This window comes from Mustela nigripes, chromosome 3 (genome assembly GCF_022355385.1).
Source record: "Mustela nigripes isolate SB6536 chromosome 3, MUSNIG.SB6536, whole genome shotgun sequence".
In the NCBI taxonomy this organism is placed as follows: domain Eukaryota; kingdom Metazoa; phylum Chordata; class Mammalia; order Carnivora; family Mustelidae; genus Mustela; species Mustela nigripes.
This window is the reverse complement of record NC_081559.1, coordinates 4,467,741-4,476,726: the sequence shown is the minus strand read 5'-3', so window position 1 is coordinate 4,476,726 and position 8,986 is coordinate 4,467,741. Positions and strand designations below refer to the sequence as shown.

The 8,986-nt window shown below is 41.3% G+C and overlaps 1 long non-coding RNA gene across 1 annotated transcript; it reads right to left on the bottom strand.

Annotated features, from left to right (window-relative positions):
* Window positions 1-506: 506 nt before the first annotated feature.
* LOC132012810 (uncharacterized) lies at window positions 507-8,158 on the bottom strand. The gene is made up of 3 exons (XR_009402768.1): window positions 8,022-8,158; window positions 7,286-7,565; window positions 507-664 (listed from the first exon to the last, which is right to left on the bottom strand). It is a non-coding gene; the product is annotated as an uncharacterized LOC132012810 (long non-coding RNA).
* Between the last annotated feature and the right edge of the window lie 828 nt (window positions 8,159-8,986).

Here is an 8,986-nt window from a genome sequence, read left to right as displayed (position 1 = left end):
TTCTTATCAAGAGATGGAATGAAAGATTTCTCATGTATTTTATACCAGTCCTTAAGAGATAAGCTCAATAAGATGCAGCCTGTACCCAAGGCATGGTTGTCATTCAGTCACGCATTTGTGAAGGGAGGGAAGGATACATCTCAAACACTTGATTTTATAGACACTCAAACACAGTATTAGTACCTGATCAAGAAAGCACCACCAATAATTAAGTGAGGAATAGTTCATTCACCATTGGGCAAACTGGTTCTTTAGAGAGGGAAACTTCTTTGCCTATATCCCATATCAAAATTTCCACAGGTTTCGCAGTTTACAATGGGGTTATATCCCAATAAACCCATCATAAGTCGAAAATACATTAAATACATCTAAGCTACTGACTACGAAAGCTTAGCCTTCCCCACCCTAAATGTGCTCTGAAGACCTATATTTGCCTATAGTTGGGCAAAATCAGCTAACACAAAGCCAGTTTTTATAACAAAGTGTTGAATATCTCATATAATTTATTGAACACTGTGCAGGAAGTGAAAATCATTGTTGCATGGACGCAGAATGATTGTAGAAGTATCCATTGGTGACCCTCGTGATTACGTGGCCGACTGGAGAAGCTGCTCACTGCTACTGCCCAGCATCTCAAGACAGTGTATTATCACATATTGCTAGCCTGGGAAAAGATCAAAATTCAAAATTTTATTTATGGTTTCTACTAAATGCATATGACTTTCGTGCGACCATAGTAAAAAAATCGTGACTTGAACCCATGTAAGTTGGAGACATCTGTATTTAGAAATACACATTTAAAATATTAAATGTGAAAATGTTAAAAGTATATAAAATATCTGAGAAAATATAGAGTAAATATTTAATTACTAACTAAGCAAGAATTTCTAAGCAACAGAAACAAAACATATGGACAATAGTTAACTATCTTAATAAAACCTTTTTAATTTTCAAATATCTTAAACTAGAATTAGCACATTAAAAATAATATATTGGGGAAATATCTGACAAAATTCTAGTATACAAAATGTTACATATAGAGTTTTGGGAAAATTTTTCTTTAGTAAGAAAAGTAATAAAACATTATTAGAGTAATGAGTAAAGAACATGAATAAATAATTCATAAAAGAACAAATACAAATGACCCATTAAGGCAAAAGAAAATATTTACTCCACATTAATAATATGCAAAAAAGTGTTTTTCAGCTGTCTAATTAGATTTTAAAAACTAAAACATTCAATTGTAAGGACTCTGTAGGGAGAAAAGTGATCTCAGAGACTGTACCATGTATATAAATTGATGTAATCTTTTCTTGAAAGCAATTTGGCAGTAGAGATCAAGGACTTTGAAAAAAAATTAAACATTTTAGCCCAATAATCCTTCTTAGAGGAATCTAGGTAAAGGCATTAAAAGTCATTTATAAACCAGATTATTTGATGTAAGAGTGCTTGGTAACAAATTTTCTGACAAATAGTTTTAGAAGTTGGTATATCCATGATAAAATTTATGCAATTTTTTTTAAATTCATAATTTAAAGGAACATATTATGACTTGAAGTAATGCTTTCAATATGTAAATGAGTCAAACTAGCAAGATACCCCACTGTACATAAAATGATCTCAATTTTATATTAAAAAAAATATATGGGGGCACCTATGTGGCTCAGATGGTTGAGTGTCTGCCCTCAGTTCAGGTCATGATCTCCAGGTCCTGGAGTCGAGCCCCAGGTCAGGCTCCCAGCTCAGCAGGGAGCTTGCTTCTCTCTCTCCCTCTTCCTCTCCCCTGCATGTGCTCTCTCTTTCTCTCTCTCTCTCTCTCTCTCTCTCTCTCTAATAGAAATAAATAAATAAAGTCTTTTTAAAAATAAATAAATAAATATGTATTAAGGCTTTTAAAAGGCTAGTATTTGTTTTAAAGATTTTACTTATTTATTTGAGAAAACCACAAGTGGGAGAAGGGACAGAGGAAGAGGGACAAGCTGAGTCCCCTGAGTAGGGAGGCTGAGGTGGGGCTTGATCCCAGCACCCTGTAATCATGACCTGAGCTGACATGTAACCAACTGAAACACCCAGGTGCCTGGTCAGTATTTCAACAGAGATTGCCCTTGGTGATTAGATTACAATCACAAATATTACTCTCACTGTCAGAAAAAAATAAGATCTTACTTAATATTTATTGATAAAAATATACCTAAAGTAAAGGAGACTAGACTTCTGGGATGATTTGGAAAACTCAGGTCAGACCCTAGCATAAGCAAAATGCATGATTAAAAATTTGCCAAAACAGGTTTCCAAAATGATCTCTCTAGTCGTCTTATTTATCTACAATTATTGCCGGGAGACAAATCTCCATGGGTCTCTCCTGTTTTAGCATGTCTTTATTCTTAACTATTCTCTTTAGTATGTTTGCCTAATACACCGCTGTGGAGTATGCAGTGTCTCCATCCAGAGCAAACAGCAGACATGTTAATGCCCATTTTCAAAGATTTGAGTTCACGGTGTTCTGGATTCCCCTCTTGTAAGACAACCCACCCTATGTGTAGGTGTCACCTGGCCCTCTTCCCACCACTCTTTGAGAATCATGGCCAATATCTAGCTAATAATACCCATGTGAGTAATAAATGGTCCTTTGTCTCTGACCCAAGTATTTCATATCTTCTGCCAGCATCCATGAAACTGACAGGCTAACATGTTACTTTGTAAGTAGGGTAATATCTCAGACTTTTCACAGATCTTCACAAATATCTCATTAAAAATTTATTTCCTTGGTTTGAAAAGTTTTCTATTAAAATGAGCGTACATTAATAAAGATAGTACCTATACTTTACTCATCTATAACTTAATAATATGAAAGAATTTATAAGACTCTTTGTTTCAAACAAGGTTCAGGCAGAGGAGACTATGATAAGGATGTATCATGCATCCATAATGGCTGAGCTCAGTAGATAATGGTACACAGAAAAGAGGAGAGGCAGACTCTTCTGAAAGGGAAGGAAGGAGAAGACAACCACTGAATAAGGTGACCTTGTAATTTATTGTCACTTTGAAGTATGAAAGGGCTGTTGCTGAATATTAGAAAAGGGTAGTAGATTTATAGCATATGATAAATTACAAAATCACTATAAAAAAGGTGTTCAGATTACTCCATGCCCCACACCTACCTTCCCATACCTAGAGGGACAGTACCCTGACCCAAAAGAGCATTTCCAACAGTGCAAAGGCACAATGTCAATTTCAGTAGCACTAATTGATTGACAAATGTGGAAATTTCAAGTAACAAACTACAGAGACTGGAAAATTTTTTTTTTTTTTAATAGTCTCTGACAAGATATTTCGGTCCTGGTCACAGTTTGGATTTTTTTTAAAAAAGGAGGACACATGTGTCTTTGAGTAAAAGCTTCTTCCCAGTGGAGAAATTTGTAAGAAAAAATAATAGGATTGACTTGAAAGCAAATCCAGTTCCATTTCTGTTTTCCAAGATTGACTCCTCTCTGCCGCACCCCAGCGCCGTCCGGGCCGTGCCCATGATGATTTCCAACTCAGCATTAACCAAGATTGATGGCAGGCATGATGCCCACGAAATGCTCCTGCGGCTTGCCTTCCTAACCTATGGATTGTTTTCAGTGAAATTGTTGTCTACGAGAGAAAAAAATCAATAAATGGATTGAGCTTTTTATTAAAAACTCTCCAAGAAATAAGATTCAAATGATGAAAGTGTTAAAAAAAAAAAAATAAAGTAACTTCAAATGCTTGAGAAGAGTCCTATCATTCTGAAGTGGTGACCAGTGGATAAAAAGGGAGCCAAACACTTGAAGACTGAACATTTCAATTCCTGAAAATTCCACAGGCTTTTCTCCTTCCTGTAATCTTCAAATAAGGGAAACTTGGGACCACTGCTTCTTAGAGAATTCTGCACTTCAGAAAAACGAATAAGTAAAATCAAATTTAATCTTGATGAAAATGACCTCCATTTGGATAGAAAAGTCATTAGCAGGACCAGAGGAGTCTTGTAAAACATGTGGAAAACATCCTTGTGTTTAGTTAATACTGTTTTAACTGTAGTCTCTACCTGCATAACCTCGGATAGAGCCAGTTATGATGCTGGATTCCCCTCACCCACACTGAAGCTAGCTAGCTCTATTTGCTCTCATCTCTGCTTGAAGGGGGAAAAAAAGGTAAAAGAAAATAGGAAAAGCTCCTGGATTCTTACATGGTGTGTGAATCCACTTAACACAATTATAATGCCCAATTAATCTTAGCAACATGAGTGATGAATCATTTCTCCAGGTGTCTCTTCAAAAGAGAGTAAATTGAGTTCCAACATTTGACTATTGTTTTAAACCAACTATAATCATGCCAGATTAATCAGGAAACTAATAATTAAGCTCAAATCCATATTCAAAAATACTCTCTCCCCAGGTACCAACATAACAGCACACTCACTACCCCGGATACCAATTTTTCCAGGGGATACAAGGAACAATAACTGAATTCTATCATTTGTTTCTTCTTTTTAATCTTGATTTGATGGTATCTCCTGCCATCTACTGATAGATAAAAATAGATAAAAACAACTTTTCTGAATCATTTTGCCATCATACCTTAGGTGATCAATTCCCATTTTTTGTTTCAATGTGAAAAATCACCTAAACTTAACATCAAGATTTTTATATCCAGAAAATAGAATAGGTTTGTTTCTAGTGGAAAGGTTTTGATTGCATTCATAACATTTTACATTTAAAACATTTTACATTTATCAGGGGCACCTGGGTGGCTCAGTGGGTTAAGCCTCTGCGTTCGGCTCAGATCATGATCTCAGGGTCCTGGGATCGAGCCCCGTATCGGGCTCTCTGCTCCATGGTGAGCCTGTCCCTTGAACCCCTTCTCCCTGCCTCTCTGCCTACTTGTTACCTCTCTCTCTGTCAGATAAATAAATAAAAATTTTTTAATTGCATTTAAAATACTATCATATAAGGAAAAATACCTCTGGCTTTGGAGTCACAGGGTTCTTGTCCTAGCTCACTCTAGGGCACAGACCTTGTTCTTTTCAGCTTAGGTTCCTTATTCTAAAATAAAGTGTTGGTGGTAGGGGGCACTTCTCCCAATTTCAAGATGCTCTAGGTCTCACAAGGCGTCTGAGTTCTTGACAAACACAGCTCCAAAGCACAGGTCACCCACAGTTCCACATGTGGCTCCATTAAAAACCCCAGGCTGCTCCCTCCCGGCCATGGTCACAGCGTCCCTCCGCCACACCATGGGAGTCTTCCTCCTATCCCGTCTAGTTCGTGTCTGTTGGGTCCCAGCCCCACACTTCCGCCTGCCCCCAGTGTGGAGCGTCTTCAGGAGCGTCCGCTGCGTCTCCTGATGCTGACACAGCATCCTCTCTCGGAAAGACTCCTCTGCCTTCACTCCGACAAAGTCAGCCTGGGAACCGCGATTCAGCTGTTGAATTTAAATGACTTTGCCACCTTCTCTGCGGCTGACTCCAAGTCCCAACTGGATGACAGATAGATTTGATTCTTTTTCTAACCTTTGAAGAGCAGTCCGTCCGAGGACTCCTTGCTTATCTGAGTTCACTCACAGGGTAACTTGAAATGTTTAAGACACAACTGAGAAACAAAGACGGACCAAAAAAGTCCTCGGAGGAACATCTTTAAAGGTCTCCAAGAAGCTAAAAGGCATGTCACCAAACTCCTTTCACTAAAACTAATGCACCGAAGTGCGGGTAGCATCAAGATCTCTAAGCCCATCCACGCTGCATCTGTAGCCATCGCCCTTCCCAAGCAGCCCGCTAGACACGGGGAGAACGTCCAGGAGAGGCAGAATGGCAGCCGCGAGAGGTGACAGGAAAGCATCTGGCAGTAAACAGAGAAAATGTTATAATCTCTTACTGAATCTTTTAAGAAACCAAAAAGTGTATAATTCCTTTTGGAAAGATTCTCATTAAAATTTGCTAAAATAAAAAATGATCACAAGGCTTAAAGGTGTAAGTTTTCAATAAGAAAAATTCACCATGCAGTTTTCTGCATTTCTAAGTGATTTTGTCTCCAAGACGAAGCATTCCTACAGAAGTACAGCAAGGGAGCTGACACACTTGGGTTCTTCCCTGGCCGTGTTCTTCTGTTCAGACTTAATTTTTCAGTGAATTTCCCCAGCTACCGCCCTTACCCCGTGCCCCAGCTCGTAGGTTCCTATGCTCTTAAGCATGACTATGCTTATGATGTTGCTCACGCAGCATCAGCACTAAAGACATCAGCGGCCACACCAGGCTGCCCTCAGGCTGACGGAGTGTGGGATTGTGTGGCCCTCCACAAAATGGTCCTTGGCTGTTTTGTTCTGGTCTGTCAAATCGAGCCTTAGTTTGCTGAATGGCTGGGATTCACCATTTAGAAGGTGGCCTTCCTGCCTGGGGAGCCTCTCCTGTAACCCTCAGCAAGCTTCCCCCCGCCCCTTCTCTACCTGCTCATTCCAGCGGGGCTCGCTCGGCTTGACCCCACCTGAGTTTGAGGAGTCACGCGAGGCAGGCCAGGCAGTTTCTCATCACTCCTGACCTTCGTCTCCACCGTTAGGACTGTCATGTGAAGCAAAGTGTGTCAAAAACAATAATGTGTAACAGATTGCAAAAAAAAAAATATGAATATGCTTTTACCTCCCTCGGATTTGCCCTTTTACTGTCAGGCACTGGGGTGTGAAGAAGCACAGCTTGGGAGGAATTTGACCGACTCTGTAAAGGTCACGAAAGTTTCCAACAGAAAGTGATGACTCATGTTCCACACATCCTGATATTTCAGAGTGTTCAGGAAAAATGCAGTCGAGGCCAACACACCCTTTCTTTCCATCAGCGTCTTGCCAACTCACTGTACTCGTGAATTCCACTATAAGGGCAGGTCAACAGCCGAGGTGAGGGAAATTGCTTCATGTGAACAAAAGTTCAGAAGCAGGGCAGGAGCGGGACGCCTCGTGTTTATGAACGAGACAGGTTTCATCCAAACACACAGATCTTTTCCATACAAATATGTGGCTCAGTGTTTTGGCATCTTTCAAAGCAAAGTTTGAGAAGCTGCCTTTCCTCCCCAGTTCTGTACACACACATATGCACGCACACGCAAACACCAGCTTTGAAATCGGCTGGTATTGTCTCAGAACTTGAAAGCCAGCCAGCGTCTGACCTTAACTTTCCAGCACTTCAGGAAGCAGGAATTCTCACACCCGAAGGCCTCTCGTTGGAGGAGCCCCTGGACACCGCTCCCCCAGAAATACTTCATTGTACTCACTGCATATTTACCGTGTTCTCTTCCCATCGGAAACACGCAGGGTCACACTCCAAAAGCTCGATAGGACTTTCTCATTTAACGATCAAGCAATATGGCTCCATAACAAACATACGCGACTTGTGAGATCAACTTGCCATCGGCATGTGCGTGTAGGCGCACATGCCTGCACAGCGCACTGTGGCGAGACAGGCAGCTCCAACTGTTCCCAGTGCGTGGACCCCGGTACTTGACACTCAGCTTCCCAGGACAGAGTCGGACGGGCCGACTGTGGCTGAGCCCCCGCCCCTTTGCCTGGAAAAGCAAAGGGTGTTTGATTGAGGGAAGCACCGTGTAGTGGGAGGTGGAAAATCGGAGGAACTCGGAGTGGACACCGAGTGGACAAAAGCCGCAGGTCAGCTCTCCGAGTGGGGAAAAGGCAAGACACCAAAGCTCAGTTAAAACCTTCGGAGGCTGTGCAGGCCGTATGGATGGTACTCAGCTGATTTGTTTTCCTTAATGCAAGATTATGTACTCCAAAAAAGAAAATAACTCAAATAAATAAATAAAGGGATGTAAAACCAACTTTATTAAAGCCATGGAATGGCTTAGTTGGCTTAATTATTTTATCCTATTAAGAGATACAGGAAGAAAAACAGGGGGCCCTTTCAAGCCTTTATCCATCCTCTGTCAACATGAAAATTGAACAGGAAAAGTAAAATCCGAATACCACAGAATGCTGGAATTGGAAGAAATCTCCATAGGTCTGACCTGACTCCTTACTCAGTGCGGGCATTCTCTCTACGAGCTCTCGGAGCTTGCTCTCGTACAGATAGAGTCCATCACTGCTCGGCTCCAGGAAGCAGAATGGTCCTCCTGTATAGAACAAAAATCTATTTACCCATGAACCCCACATATCACCTCGAGTTCTGCTGGCTGGAGCTGCATGGGAAAAGGAAAAATGATTTGCTTTTCGAGCATCGGAACCATGGCCACTCCCCCTGCCACCACCAGGCCAACAAATAAATAAACAGTTGCTCCGTCTAGGCTCAACCCCTCCAGGTGTTTCAACGGCTCCTCAGAGCCCTTGGCTGTCGTCAGCATTGTCCGAGCCCTCTTCTGTGTAGTTACTGGTTAGGTACCCATGAATGGAATTATTTTTTTTTCCTCCCACCTTGTTGCAAAAAATATTTCTGGTGGCTGGGTTCCAGTGTCACTACCCCTTTAAAAAATAGGATGCCCGAAATGAAACACAATACTCCAGAGTCAGAAAGCAAATGCACTCCGTTCAGCACACTTCCCAGATAGGCTACCATATGTCACTGAGTGTTTCAGGATCTGCTGTCATTGAGGAGGAGGAAGTACAAGACTGCAGGGGAGTGAAGACAGAGTCCTGGGTTGTGTTCCAGGATCATTCAGTGTGAAATATACCCTATATAAGGAAAACAACAGATGTAATGTGCTGCTTGTCATACGAAACTCTTCCAACGTGGGAATATCTTATCACAGTCGCAATCTAATGTTGCCTCACACCCCCTAGGGGAAATTCCCCTGGGATGTGTTAGGAAAGGAAACTGCCTTGAAGGAAATTTTTTCAGGCATATTAGAGCTGACAGAAATCAGTTCTGATGTCAGGACTCGGGATGTAAAAGGAGCTAACCAGGAATACAGCCCAGGTGCTCTCCAGGAGCCATCACAGCCTGTACCAAAAACCGCCTCCTGATGTTCCTGGCGCG